The sequence below is a fragment of the Oncorhynchus keta genome, chromosome 14, assembly GCF_023373465.1.
Source record: "Oncorhynchus keta strain PuntledgeMale-10-30-2019 chromosome 14, Oket_V2, whole genome shotgun sequence".
In the NCBI taxonomy this organism is placed as follows: Eukaryota; Metazoa; Chordata; class Actinopteri; order Salmoniformes; family Salmonidae; genus Oncorhynchus; species Oncorhynchus keta.
In genome coordinates, this window is record NC_068434.1 from 65,987,848 (window position 1) to 66,003,121 (window position 15,274).

Sequence of the window (15,274 nt, forward strand, 5' to 3'; positions counted from 1 at the left end):
TTCTCCCTCTCTTGAGCACACCTTAATTGCATGTGACCACCATGAAACTACTGAACCATTCATTGTTAGAATATATGCATGACTGTGTTGGTTTATATGCTGTTCATGTATTATTTTTCCTGTGGTGTGTAACATAAAGCTCTCACCTCTTTCCCAACAAGAGCACATCTCCAGATCAGCACGTCATTTTTTGGCAATTTGAGCCAGCAGAAAATATAAAAGTGTATTTGCGAGAGCGTCAAAGTGCAGACGGAAGAAAATGAATGTCTTTCTTTATGATTGAGGAGCTGACGTGTAGTTTGTCCAAAGGGTGTGTGAGGCGTGCTCTAATAAATAGGCAGATTGGTGTTGTCTCTGGTGATTTATACTGGGCTTCTGTGTGTACCGGAGGAGAGAGAAGTTAATTAAAACACAGACACTCGTCTCCTCATTTCAGCCTGGACAGGCCGTGCAAATCACAACCCCAGCATTTACGGTCTTTATTTTTTTTATGACAAAGCCCAGTACTGCTTGCTTTAAAAACAAAAATGTTATTGAGGGCCTGCGATTCCTGCTTAGGCCGTTTTCTCACCACCAGCCTATAAGAGACGGATGAAAACACACTTATTGCTGTCCTACTGTTTTTGGTACCACAAATTCCTTTAGCTTGTGTGTAGTAATTAAAATGCTGTTTTTGAAATAGGTGCCAGCATCATTCTTGATAAACAGCTAATGACCTGGCTCAGTCTCAGTAAGTGGAATTAATAACATGGAAAAACTGCCCTGTTCATCCATTTGGCACATCGAGTCTACAGTGCAACCTTCAGGAGACTGTATTCATCAACAGGATCTGCCACAACTAAAGGATTAAAGATCATCATTCAGACAAAAAAATCTGTTCTATCACACAAGGTTAAACTCCTGTGGGGAAAGATATGATTTCTCATCACCGGAGGTGTTTCGAGGTCTGACTGTGGGTAACAAAGGCTATTCCTCAAACTTTAGTCTTAATTACTGTGGCCTGTCCTGCTGACTGCATATTCTAGAGCAGTTTGTCACAGGAGGCAGCCCCATTCCCAACAACAAGGATATCCATTTTTCTTTGGGGGGGGGACAGTGAGAATACATCTCCCAGGGAGAGTCCAAGAGAGAGCACGCAGCGGCATCCAGGACACACGGCACAAGTGTGTCCTGCTTTATCCCAGGCTTGGCGTGGTGCTGCTGCCTGCACTGTGCATCAGTCTGGTGATAGAGATGGCAGCTCATTTACAGAGAGGCTCTCAATTACTTACTCTCAGTACGGGAGCACCACCAGGCAGCGCTGTCTGGCTTCATTAGGGCTGTACATCACCAGGCAATAAGATTGATGGAAATGAACTAGCATGATTTAGAGAGAAGGCATGCAGCCTCTCATGTTGGCAGAATGGACACAGCCTGTCTTGCTGTCATGTTACTCGTCAAGAAACCTGGCCTTGAGCGAGTTTAAGGTTTTTCTCAGTAAATGTGATTATATGTGAGTACAACAATGCAGGTTGTAAGGGAAAGAGAAAGCAGGATACCTAGTCAGTTGTACACCTGAATGCATTCAACTGAAATGTGTCTTCCACATTTATTCCAACCCCTCTGAATCAGAGAGGTGTCGACATCCACGTCTTCGGTGCCCGGGGAACAGTAGGTTAACTGCCTTAGCCTCTGTTGTATATCTTGTGGCAGGGACTTCAAATTATTTTGGAATATAGTTGAACACGACCCAGAACTGTCAGGCATTTCAGGATTTCAGGCACCTTTTCTTACCATGAGAATGTCTTTCACCTACTTATGTAAATAGAGAACCCGTTTTTGTTCCTGAGATCTGACATGCCCTGAAATAGTAGACTCCTGAGGGCGTTAGTTCTACTTCTAATACATTCTAACACTAACTGCCACTCTGTTTGGCAGTTAGTGTGGAACTCCAGATGACCTGCTGCTTGTCCATGCAACGACAACGTACCTTGTATGTTTTTATATTTATTTAGCCAGGATAGTCCACTTAGTAACAATTGCCACTGTTTTCCAGGGACTATCAAAATGGCACTGTCTGACCTGAGTGCAGTGTGTCCCCTTATACTCAAAGCACAAAGTATCTCACTCAAAATCCACTTAGAGTCCCTTGGAGCGCCCTGTGTTTGTGATGAGCTCTCCAGAACTGGATGAGAGAGGCTTGTGAGAGAGCAAGGGTCATAGAGGAGCTCAACCACCTACCCATTATCATCAGGCATTCAGCATGTCTCAGGAAAACACCCAGATCACTTGGCCAACAGTAACAGATATAGTGCCAGCTGTAACGGTACTGTACCCGACCTTCTGAACCAGGATCCACTTCACCTGATACCTAATGGCTACCGTTTTACGGGCTCCTAACCAACTGTGCTATTGTGTTAGTTTTTTATTTTGTTTGTAACTAATTATGTACATAATGTTGCTGCTACTGTCTCTTATGACAGAAAAATAGCTTCTGGACATCAGAACAGCAATTATTCACCTCGAACTCGACAAAGATTTTTCTTTAACGAGTCCGACTCGAAGGATATACGGGATAGACCACCAAATCCCCGTCATTCGCGTGAAGAAAAGATGGAGAAAAAGGGGGCGGAGGTGAGGGGGCCTTGTGAGAATTCGTAGGCGAGTGAGTAAACCTCCACTACCATCTATACTATTGGCCAACGTGCAATCATTGGAAAACAAACTGGATGATCTATGATTAAGACTATCCTACCAACGGGACATTAAAAACTGTAATATCTTGTCAGGATTTGGCCAGGGTTGTTCCGGTTTTTGGTCACTAGATGCCCCCATTGTGCTTTTTGACCTTTTGTTTTCCCTTGATCCCCATTATTATTTGCACCTGTGCCTCGTTTCCCCTGATTGTATTTAAACCCTTTGTTTTACTCAGTTATTTGCTCTGTGTTTGTATGTTAGCACCCAGCCCTAGTATTCTGTGAACTCTTGTTGATCCCGTTGGACTCTCTTGTGGAATTCTGTTTTTTGTTCTTGTTTATTTATTTTTGAGTATCTTTTGAGGCTTTTTATGCTAAACCTACCACCTTGTGGATTTACCTTTTTGTCTTGGAGGATTACCTTTGTTCTTGTGGAATTCCTTTTGAGGTTGTGGAGTTACATGTTTTCCTGAAGGACTTCACTTTTTACTTCATTAAATACACCGTCTCAAGTACTGCTGTGTCTGCCTCATCTTCTGGGTTCTGCCGACTATTCGTGGCTCAGTTGGTTAAGTGACTGTTTCTCACTCCGGAGACCCGGGGTTCGTAACCGGGTCCTGACATATCTTACGTTTCACCAAGACGTGGCTGAACGGCGACAAGGATAATATATAGCTGGCTGGGTTTTCCCTGCATCGGCAGGACAGAACAGCTACATCTGGTAAGATGAGGGGCGGATGTGTGAAAGCTTCCGCTTTCAAGGAGCGGGACACTAATCCGGACCCTTATAAGAAACCCCACTACGCCCTCAGACAAACCATCAAACAGGCAAAGTGTCAATACAGGACTAAGATTGAATCCTACTACACCGGTTCTGACGCTTGTCAGATGTGGCAGGGCTTGCAAACTATTATGGACTACAAAGGGAAACCAAGCTGCCCAGTGACTCGAGATTACCAGACGAGCTAAATACCTTTTATGCTCGGTTCGAGGCAAGCAACACTTGAGAGCATGCATGCATGAGAGCACCAGCTGTTCCGAACAACATTCACAAAGCTGCTGGGCCAGACAGATTACCAGGACGTGTACTCAAAGCATGCTAGGACCAACAGGCAAGTGTCTTCACTGACATTTTCAACCTCTCCCTGACTGAGTCTGTAATACCTACATTTCAAGCAGACCACCATAGTGCCTTTGCCCAAGAAAGCGAAGGTAACCTGCCTAAATTGATTACTGCCCTGTAGCACTCACGTCGGTAGCCATGAAATGCTTTGAAAGGCTGGTCATGGCTCACATCAACATCATCATCCCGGGAAACCCTATACCCACTCCAATTCGCATACCACCCCAACAGATCCACAGATGACGCAATCTCAATCTCACTTCACCTGGATAAAAGGAACACCTATGTGAGAATGCTGTTCATTGACGACAGCTCAGCATTCAACACCATAGTGCCCACAAAGCTCAACACTAAGCTAAGGACCCTGGGACTAAACACTTCCCTCTGCAACTGGATCCTGGACTTCCTGACGGGCCGCCCCCGGATGGTAAGAGTAGGCAACAACACATCTGCAACTGACACTCAACACTGGGGCACCTCGGGAGTGTGTGATTAGTACCATTCTGTACTCTTTGTTCACCCACGACTGTGTGGCCAAACACTACTCCAACAGCATCATTAAGTTTGCTGACGACAACAGTGGTAGGCCTGATCACCAACAACGGTGAGACAGCCTATAGGGAGGTCAGAGACCTGGTAGTGTGGTGCCAGGACAACAACCTTTCCCTCAATGTGAATAAGGCAAAGGAGCTGATTGTGGACTTCAGGAAAGGACGAGCCGAACAGGCCCCCATTAACATTGACAGGGCTGAAGTGGAGCCGGTCAATAGTTTCAAGTTCCTTGGTGTCCACATCACCAACAAACTATCATGGTCCAAACACACCAAGACAGTCGTGAAGGGGGCACGACAACACCTTTTCCCCATCAGGAGTCTGAAAAGATTTGACACGGGTCCCCAGATCCTCAAAAAGTTATACAGCTGCACCATCGAGAGCATCCTGACCGGTTGTATCACTGCCTGGTATGGCAACTGCTCAGCATCTGACCATAAGGCGCTACAGAGAGTAATGCGTATGGGCCAGTACATCACTGGGGCTAAGCTTCCTGCCATCCAAGACCTACATAATAGACAGTGTCAGAGGAAGGACCAAAAAATTGTCAAAGAATCCAGCCACCCTAGTCATAGACTGTTCTCGCTACTACCGCACGGCAAGCGGTACCGGAGCGCCAAGTTGTTATGAATTTTATGAATAATCACAAAATTATGTATACATTTAAGGTAGAACTATAACTAACATAATTCTACCCTGTCTCTGTATAATGATAAATAATGTTTGTCCATAAGAAAGAGGGACTGTTAGCAGGCAAGGAACTGTGGCAGACAACTTGTGACCACTGTGAAACTGATAACAGGGAAGGAAGTCTCCCCACCTAGGGAGGGGAGAAACCTTGGGCTTGCAGTAGATTGTGTAACATGTTGTAGGATGTGATAAGCAAAGCATGAAGACTTGTAAACTATATTGTCATTGTCTTAGAGGAAGAGGGACAGTTATGACGAAATGAGAGGTATATAAACCAATGTACATGGAATGATTGGCAGAGCTCTCGTAAATAAACGTTGCTGACTATTGTAGACGGGCCTCTGTCTGTTTCATTTCAACAAGAATCTTACAAATTCTTGGTAGCAGACCGAGTAGTTTAATTGAAGTTCAGTTTATGAACATTGAGAACATAATTCTCTTAACACAAGTCTATGACCAAAATGCTCCTTAACAGCTTACAGCAGATAGTAAGTTATGCCTTCTGTCTACATAAGTCGTTTTTCATTGACCTGAATCCCCCTTTTCTTCTCATTGGGAAAGCATACATGGGTTAAACCTGGCTACCATATAATGAATGGCAACAAAGAGAAAAGCTACATCCCAACTATTCAAAGTCAGGCAACAAAATTCTGGATGGACATAAGAATTAAAGTACTATGCTATCTATCTATGAGAAAGTTATGGCAGTGATTTGGCACTGAGAATATCATCCACAGAGCATTAAAATGGTAAATAACCTTTTAAAGAGATGACTCAAGGCACTGATATTACACAAGCATAGCAACAACAAAAATACAATTAGAGTAAAAACCCACTAATCATTCCAAGTATCACCCGGTCGGCTTAAGTGCTTCCCCAAATGGCCCCCCAGAGGACCATTACTCTGTTAAAGTACATAACTAAAGACTGTCACCTTGAACTGCAGTGGCACTACAGCTGGTGCCAACTGCCAGACACCTCTTCAGAGCAGCAGTTTTCTCCAGTTTTCTGCTTGCTGCTTGGGGTTTTAGGCTGGGTTTCTGTACAGCACTTTGAGATATCAGCGGATGTAAGAAGGGCCTTATAAATACATTTGATTTGAACATTTCAGGGGGTGAAGGAGAGCTGTTGGTGAGCTAGCTAGCTTAGAGCTTTGGTAAGCTACCCTTTATTTGTACATGGCAAATAAAAACAGATCAGTAATCTGTATGGTGAGTCCATCAGTTGACTACATAAAGATGATCAACCATATGAACAACCAGAGAGCAAAAACTTATGTATATATTATTGTTATCCAACCTAATACAATGTCAGGGTATAAACACTGGTTAAAACATGCATAATGCATTTTTCATGATGCCACCACCAGTGTAATGGATAAATGGACTGTGCTCTGCAGCTCTAATTGGATAAGGGTTATCTAAGAATCGCCATTGTTTAATGGGCTCTCCATGCTGCTCCTGATCCTCTATCACTAACCAAGTAAACTGCTGCCTAATCAGATTCCAACCAAAGTCCATTTACTCTCTTGCCGGGCAGTGGCGACTGGGCAGTGGCGACTGGGCAGTGGCGACTGGGCCCGGCTATAGGGATGGGCTGCTGCTGGATAGGAGTGCAGAGAGAAGAGTGTGGACAGTGTTGCCAATCTATCAGTTATATGCTAATGCAGTTCTACAGGGCCAGACAGAGGACCTGATAGCCTGACAATAGGGGAAGGAGGCCCATCCTAAATCAATTAGCTTAGAGCACAAATATAATCTAAATCATAGCCTGCATGCCCCAGCTAGGACCCAGGCAGTAGACCTGCAAATGAAAAGAGCAGGCAGGCACAGAGGAGAGTGCTTACTCAGGCCTGGCCAGAGAGTTATGACTGTAGAGCTGACATTTAAGCACATCGCCACTTTTCCACCAACTCACAGGAAACTCACAGCAGCAGAGAGGAGAGAGCAAGACAGCAGCCAACCCTGAGATCAAACTTCATGTAAACCTTTCCCTCTGTTAATCAAGGTATTGTTAAAGTCTGCTGCAGTACAGCTTAATAGGTATAGTAAGATGCAATGAAAAGGCAGGAGATTGCAATAGAACTCCCCCACGTACTGTATTTTGCAAACCTAAGCCTTACTTTTCATTATACACCAGATCACCAGTGTTTCATCCCTTCTGAAAAAAAGATTGTAGTCCAAAATACTGCAGTTACTGCACTTTTACTGCAGTTTCAAAACTATAAGGGACGTGTTCTTCGGGGAAGTGCCATCCCCTGTGTTGCAGCCCAAATTAATGTATCATTAGGCCTGCACAAAGAGTCATGCTAAAATTTCATGCTAACTTTAGTTTTGGATTTACATTTCCAAGTGAACAGCCTTGCTGACAAATGTTCGATATAAAGCCACTGACTTGAACCGAAAAATGTTTAAAAAGAAAGCTGTGTGAGTATTTGTTAGTTAGTGTTATTGCATTGGTGTGAGAGTGAGAGAGTGTCTAAGTGTGTCGGGATGGTGTTGAGGACCTTGCAACAGGGATTGGCAGGAACATATGGTGAATATGCTGGGAAACGATATGTGGCAGATAGTACTTTCCACATATAATTCAGATCTCAGTGGAGGATGTGAGGAGGAGAGGCCAGTCATGTGGGTCTTGTGAGTCCTGGGGGCATCACTCCACCATCTGGAGCCCAGAGAGCTGTGTGACACATCCAATTTACCTCTGCTGCTTAGCAGTACGACACCGCTCCACCTCTCCACCCAGCACACAGACAGGGCAAAGGACTATGGAACACGGACGCTGTCAAAAATGATAAGACAGACTCGTCAGGTTGGCTCTGACAAATCCTGTCATAATTCTCCTGTGACACTCTGAAGGATCAGGTTACAGTGGGTCCGATCTACAGCATGTTCTCTCTCATAGAGAGGGAGAGCGGGAAGTCGACTGTTTTATGGTCGGTCATAAAATACGCTGCCCCTATGCTCTGTTGTGTTCGAGATTGGAATGTAAACTGTGGAACACAGACATCATTTGGTGATCTCATGAAGGACAGCAAATACACATATCTGTATCTCTTAAAGTGTACATTTCCCAGCTGTCACATTTACATCTAAATATTAAACTACTCCCTTGTTTAAGGGGATCCTATGTTATGTTTGAAACGAGATGCTAGAGCTAACAAAGTTAAGCAGCCATTTTGTTTTTTTCTGTGTCATATTGAAATTCCACCGTTTTGGGCGACGGAAGTCCTCCTCTCTTTACTTCGGTTTGCTTTCAGCTTTCTGCGATCAGTGACCCCTAGTGGTGAAGAATCGACAGTTATATAATTTTAAAAAATAATCATTTGTTTTATGTGACATGACCATATGCTCACGTCTATTGAAACGGGGTACACTGTATGTTATCCAACCAATTTAAACTGATTGGATATCGGTCTCATTCAATATAACTAAGAAGTTAAAATTGTCTAACAAATATTTTCAGGTGGATCGTTTAGATAATATCCAAAGTGATTGGTTTCTACAAATGAGACAATTTAAACTTTTCCATTTTAACCTAGATCAACAAGGCTGTCAGGTTAATCAACGTTTAATTCCCAAATAGCTTATACAGGATTGATTTATCATTGACATTGATTTATCAGTAAAATTTGCTTTTGCCAAGCTCATTCAGTACAAACCCACAGCACTGACGGAAGTCCCGCCTTCACGGGAATCCCATGCGGCTTCGGGCCTTTGGGATAAGTGAACCTAGTGGTGAATGTACCATAACATTTGCTCTACTGGTTACACTTATGATAACCCAGACAATCTCAATTGATTGGATATCATCGTCTCATTCAATTTAATAAGTTAAATTGTTGAACATACCTTTTCAGGTTCTTCCAATTAAATGAGACATTTTAAACTTTCCCATATTAACCTAGATTAACCAACTTCTCAGGTTAATTAATTTTTAATTCCCAGTTGCCTATACAGGTCTGATTAATTTTTATAATTGATTAATCAAGTCTATTTGCTTTTGCAAATTCATTCACATCCAAATTACTGATGGTTCATTAACGTCTATAAATAAATTAAAATAGTCTTTGCAGCTTCCAAAGAATCCAAAACCAAACTTTGGAAAAATAGAAACATTTTTCCCCTCTCAAATGTTGTAATAATGTGCAAGCTATCAGAGTGGTCCCCACACCCTCGTTAATTAGTGAACCCTCACATCAACCCACAAAACGATTGATCTCTGACCTCAGCTGTGATACCAACCCTAACTATGCCATTAGCAGAAAAACAGTAGAAATCACGAAAAATGCTCTCCATAATCAATCATCGGGCGCAGGTCTCAACCATCGGGCGTAAAGGTTCTGTCCAGTTTAGCCCTGATATCTTGCCATCCACGATTCGGTCCAATACCGCAGTGCATAACTGAAGCATGAGCAGGAAATGGTAGACATAAAGAGACAGGTGGAGAGAACTGGAAAACTAATGACAAGTGCAGAAAAGAGAAAAATCCCGCTAGCTATGGAACTGCGTTTGAAAACTTTAATTTTTATTTTTTTATTTTTTTTATTTCACCTTTAACCAGGTAGGCTAGTTGAGAACAAGTTCTCATTTACAACTGCGACCTGGCCAAGATAAAGAAAAGCAGTTTGACACATTCTGTACAACAACACAGAGTTACACATGGAATAAACAAACATACAGTCAATAATACAGTAGAAATAATCTATATACAGTGTGGGCAAATGAGTAAGATAAGGGAGGTAAGGTAATAAATAGGCCATGGTGGCGAAGTAATAACAATATACCAATTAAACACTGGAATGAATAGATGTGCAGAAGATTAAATGTAAATTAATGTGCAAGTAGAGATACTGGGGTGCAAAGGAGCAAGATAAATAAATACAGTATTGGGGTGAGGTAGTTGGATGGGCTATTTACAGATGGGCTATGTACAGGTGCAGTGATCTGTGAGCTGCTCTGACAGCTGGTGCTTAAAGCTAGTGAGGGAGATATGAGTCTCCAGCTTCAGTGATTTTTGCCGTTCGTTCCAGTTATTGGCAGCAGAGAACTGGAAGGAAAGGTGGCCAAAGGAGGAATTGGCTTTGGGGGTGGCCAGTGAGATATACCTGCTGGAGCGCGTGCTACGGGTGGGTGCTGCTATGGTCACCAGTAAGCTGAGATAAGGCAGATAGATATAAGGCGGGGCTTTACCTAGCAAAGATTTGTAGAAGACCTGGAGCCAGTGGGTTTGGCGACGAGTATGAAGCGAGGGCCAGCCAACCAGAGCGTACAGGTCGCAGTGGTAGTATATGGGGCTTAGGTGACAAAACGGATGGCACTGTGATAGACTGCATCCAATTTGTTGAGTAGAGTGTTGGAGGCTATTTTGTAGATGACATCGCCAATGTCGAGGATCGGTCAGATGGTCAATATTACGGGGGTATGTTTGGCAGCATGAGTGAAGGATGCTTTGTTGCGAAATAGGAATCTGATTCTAGATTTAATATTGTATTGGAGATGATTAATGTGAGTCAGGAAGGAAATGTTTATAGTCTAACCAGACACCTAGTTATTTGTAGTTGTCCACATATCCTAACTCTGAACCGTCCAGAGTAGTGATGCTGGACGGGCGGGCAGGTGTGGGTAGCAATCGGTTGAAGAGCATGCATTTAGTTTTACTTGTATTTAAGAGCAGTTAGAGGCCACGGAAGGAGAGTTGTATGGCATTGAAACTCGTCTGGAGGTTAGTTAACACAGTGTCCAAAGAAGGGCCAGAAGTATACAGAATGGTGTCGTCTGCGTGGAGGTGGATCAGAGATTCACCAGCCGCAAGAGCGACATCATTGATGTATACAGAGAAGAGAGTCGGCCCGAGAATTGAACCCTGTGGCACCCCCATAGAGACTGCCAGAGGTCCGGACAACAGGTCCTCCGATTTGACACACTGAACTCTATCAGAGAAGTAGTTGGTGAACCAGGCGAGGCAGTCATTTGAGAAACCAAGGCTGTTGAGTTTGCCGAAAATAATGTGGTGATTGATAGAGTCGAAAGCCTTGGCCAGGTTGATGAATACGGCTGCACAGTAATGTCTCTTATCGATGGCGGTTATGATATCATTTAGGACCTTGAGCATGGCTGAGGTGCACCCATGACCAGCTCTGAAACCAGAGAAGGTATGGTGGGATTCGAAATGGTCAGTAATCTGTTTGTTAACTTGGCTTTCAAAGACCTTAGAAAGGCCGGTAGGATAGATATAGGTCAAATCAAATCTATGTTTATTTGTCACGTGCGCTGAATACAACAGGCTGTAACCAAGAGTGCAAAAAAGGTATTTGGTGAACAATAGGTAGATAAAGAAATAAAACAACAGTAAAAAGACAGGCTATATACAGTAGCGAGGCTACATAGAGACACTAGTTAGTCAAGCTGATTGAGGTAGTATGTACATGTAGATATGGTTAAAGTGACTATGCATATATGATGAACAGAGAGTAGCAGTAGCGTAAAAGAGAGGTTGGCGGGTGGCGGGTGGCAGGTGGCGGGACACAATGCAGATAGCCAACCTGTGCGGGAGGTAGTATGTACATAAATGTATAGTTAAAGTGACTATGCATATATGATAAACACAGAGTAGCAGCAGCATAAAAAGAGGAGTTGGGGGAGGGGGGCACGCAACGCAAATAGTCCAGGTCGCCATTTGATTACCTGTTCAGGAGTCTTATGGCTTGGGAGTAAAAACTGTTGAGAAGCCTTTTGTCCTAGACTTGGCACTCCGGTACCGCTTGCCATGCGGTAGTAGGAAGAACAGTCTATGGCTGGGTTTTTAAAATATTTTTAGGGCCTTCTTCTGACACTGCCTGGTGTAGAGGTCCTGGATGGCAGGCAGCTTAGCCCCAATGATGTACTGGGCCGTACGCACTACACTCTGTAGTGCCTTGCGGTCAGAGGCCAAGCAGTTCCCGTACCAGGCAGTGATGTTGCAGCTGTAGAACCTTTTGAGGATCTCAGGACCCATGCCAAATCATTTTAGTTTCCTGAGGGGGAATAGGCTTTGTCGTGCCCTCTTCACGACTGTCTTGGTGTGTTTGGACCATTCTAGTGTGTTGTTGATGTGGACACCAAGGAACTTGAAGCTCTCAACCTGCTCCACTACAGCCCCATCGATGAGAATGAGGGTGTGCTCTGTCCTCCTTTTTCCTGTAGTCCACAATAATCTCCTTAGTCTTGGTTACGTTGTGGGATAGGTTGTTATTCTGGCACCACCCGGCAAGGTCTCTGACTTCCTCCCGATATTCTGTCTGGTCATTGTCGGTGATCAGGCCTACCACTGTTGTGTTGTCACCATATTCTTTTGGAGAGATTGGAAACCCAAATTGGTCTACACAGACATGTTCTGGCCTGGTTTAAATCTTATCTGTCGGAAAGATATCAGTTTGTCTCTGTGAATGGTTTGTCCTCTGACAAATCAACTGTAAATTTCGGTGTTCCTCAAGGTTCCGTTTTAGGACCACTATTGTTTTCACTATACATTTTACCTCTTGGGGATGTTATTCGAAAACATAATGTTAACTTTCACTGCTATGCGGATGACACACAGCTGTACATTTCAATGAAACATGCTGAAGCCCCAAAATTGCCCTCGCTAGAAGCATGTGTTTCAGACATAAGGAAGTGGATGGCTGCAAACTTTCTACGATTAAACTCGGACAAAACAGAGATGCTTGTTCTAGGTCCCAAGAAACAAAGAGATCTTCTGTTGAATCTGACAATTAATCTTAATGGTTGTACAGTCGTCTCAAATAAAACTGTGAAGGACCTCGGCGTTACTCTGGACCCTGATCTCTCTTTTGTAGAACATATAAGGACCATTTCGAGGACAGCTTTTTTCCATCTACGTAATATTGCAAAAATCAGAAACTTTCTGTCCAAAAATGATGCAGAAAAATGAATCCATGCGTTTGTTACTTCAAGGTTAGACTACTGCAATGCTCTACTTTCCGGCTACCCGGATAAAGCACTAAATAAACTTCAGTTAGTGCTAAATACGGCTGCTAGAATCCTGACTAGAACCAAAAAAAATGATCATATTACTCCAGTGCTAGCCTCTCTACACTGGCTTCCTGTCAAAGCAATGGCTGATTTCAAGGTTTTACTGCTAACCTACAAAGCATTACATGGGCTTGCTCCTACCTATCTCTCTGATTTGGTCCTGCCGTACATACCTACACGTACACTACGGTCACAAGACACAGGCCTCCTGATTGTCCCTAGAATTTCTAAGCAAACAGCTGGAGGCAGGGCTTTCTCCTATAGAGCTCAATTTTTATGGAACGGTCTGCCTACCCATGTCAGAGATGCAAACTCGGTCTCAACCTTTAAGTCTTTACTGAAGACTCATCTCTTCAGTGGGTCATATGATTGAGTGTAGTCTGGCCCAGGAGTGGGAAGGTGAACGGAAAGGCTCTGGAGCAACGAACCGCCCTTGCTGTCTCTGCCTGGCCGGTTCCCATTTACATTACATTTAAGTCATTTAGCAGACGCTCTTATCCAGAGCGACTTACAAATTGGTGCATTCACCTTATGACATCCAGTGGAACAGCCACTTTACAATAGTGCATCTAAATCTTTTAAGGGGGGTTGAGAAGGATTACTTTATCCTATTCTAGGTATTCCTTAAAGAGGTGGGGTTTCAGGTGTCTCCGGAAGGTGGTGATTGACTCCGCTGTCCTGGCGTCGTGAGGGAGTGTGTTCCACCATTGGGGAGCCAGAGCAGCGAACAGTTTTGACTGGGCTGAGCGGGAACTGTACTTCCTCAGTGGTAGGGAGGCGAGCAGGCCAGAGGTGGATGAACGCAGTGCCCTTGTTTGGGTGTAGGGCCTGATCAGAGCCTGGAGGTACTGAGGTGCCGTTCCCCTCACAGCTCCGTAGGCAAGCACCATGGTCTTGTAGCGGATGCGAGCTTCAACTGGAAGCCAGTGGAGAGAGCGGAGGAGCGGGGTGACGTGAGAGAACTTGGGAAGGTTGAACACCAGACGGGCTGCGGCGTTCTGGATGAGTTGTAGGGGTTTAATGGCACAGGCAGGGAGCCCAGCCAACAGCGAGTTGCAGTAATCCAGACGGGAGATGACAAGTGCCTGGATTAGGACCTGCGCCGCTTCCTGTGTGAGGCAGGGTCGTACTCTGCGGATGTTGTAGAGCATGAACCTACAGGAACGGGCCACCGCCTTGATGTTAGTTGAGAACGACAGGGTGTTGTCCAGGATCACGCCAAGGTTCTTAGCGCTCTGGGAGGAGGACACAATGGAGTTGTCAACCGTGATGGCGAGATCATGGAACGGGCAGTCCTTCCCCGGGAGGAAGAGCAGCTCCGTCTTGCCGAGGTTCAGCTTGAGGTGGTGATCCGTCATCCACACTGATATGTCTGCCAGACATGCAGAGATGCGATTCGCCACCTGGTCATCAGAAGGGGGAAAGGAGAAGATTAATTGTGTGTCGTCTGCATAGCAATGATAGGAGAGACCATGTGAGGTTATGACAGAGCCAAGTGACTTGGTGTATAGCGAGAATAGGAGAGGGCCTAGAACAGAGCCCTGGGGGACACCAGTGGTAAGAGCGCGTGGTGAGGAGACAGATTCTCGCCACGCCACCTGGTAGGAGCGACCTGTCAGGTAGGACGCAATCCAAGCGTGGGCCGCGCCGGAGATGCCCAACTCGGAGAGGGTGGAGAGGAGGATCTGATGGTTCACAGTATCGAAGGCAGCCGATAGGTCTAGAAGGATGAGAGCAGAGGAGAGAGAGTTAGCTTTAGCAGTGCGGAGCGCCTCCGTGATACAGAGAAGAGCAGTTCCCCTCTTTCCACTGGGATTCTCTGCCTCTAACCCTATTACAGGGGCTGAGTCACTGGCTTACTGGGGCACTCTCATGCCGTCCCTGCAGGCGGTGCGTCACCTGAGTGGGTTGATTCACTGTTGTGGTCATCCTGTCTGGGTTGACGCCTCCCCCCTTGGGTTGTGCCGTGGCGGAGATCTTTGTGGGCTATACTCAGCCTTGTCTCAGGATGGTAAGTTGGTGGTTGAAGATATCCCTCTAGTGGTGTGGGGGCTGTGCTTTGGCAAAGTGGGTGGGGTTATATCCTTCCTGTTTGGCCCTGTCCGGGGTGTCCTCGGATGGGGCCACAGTGTCTCCTGACCCCTCCTGTCTCAGCCTCCAGTATTTATGCTGCAGTAGTTTGTGTCGGGGGATAGGGTCAGTTT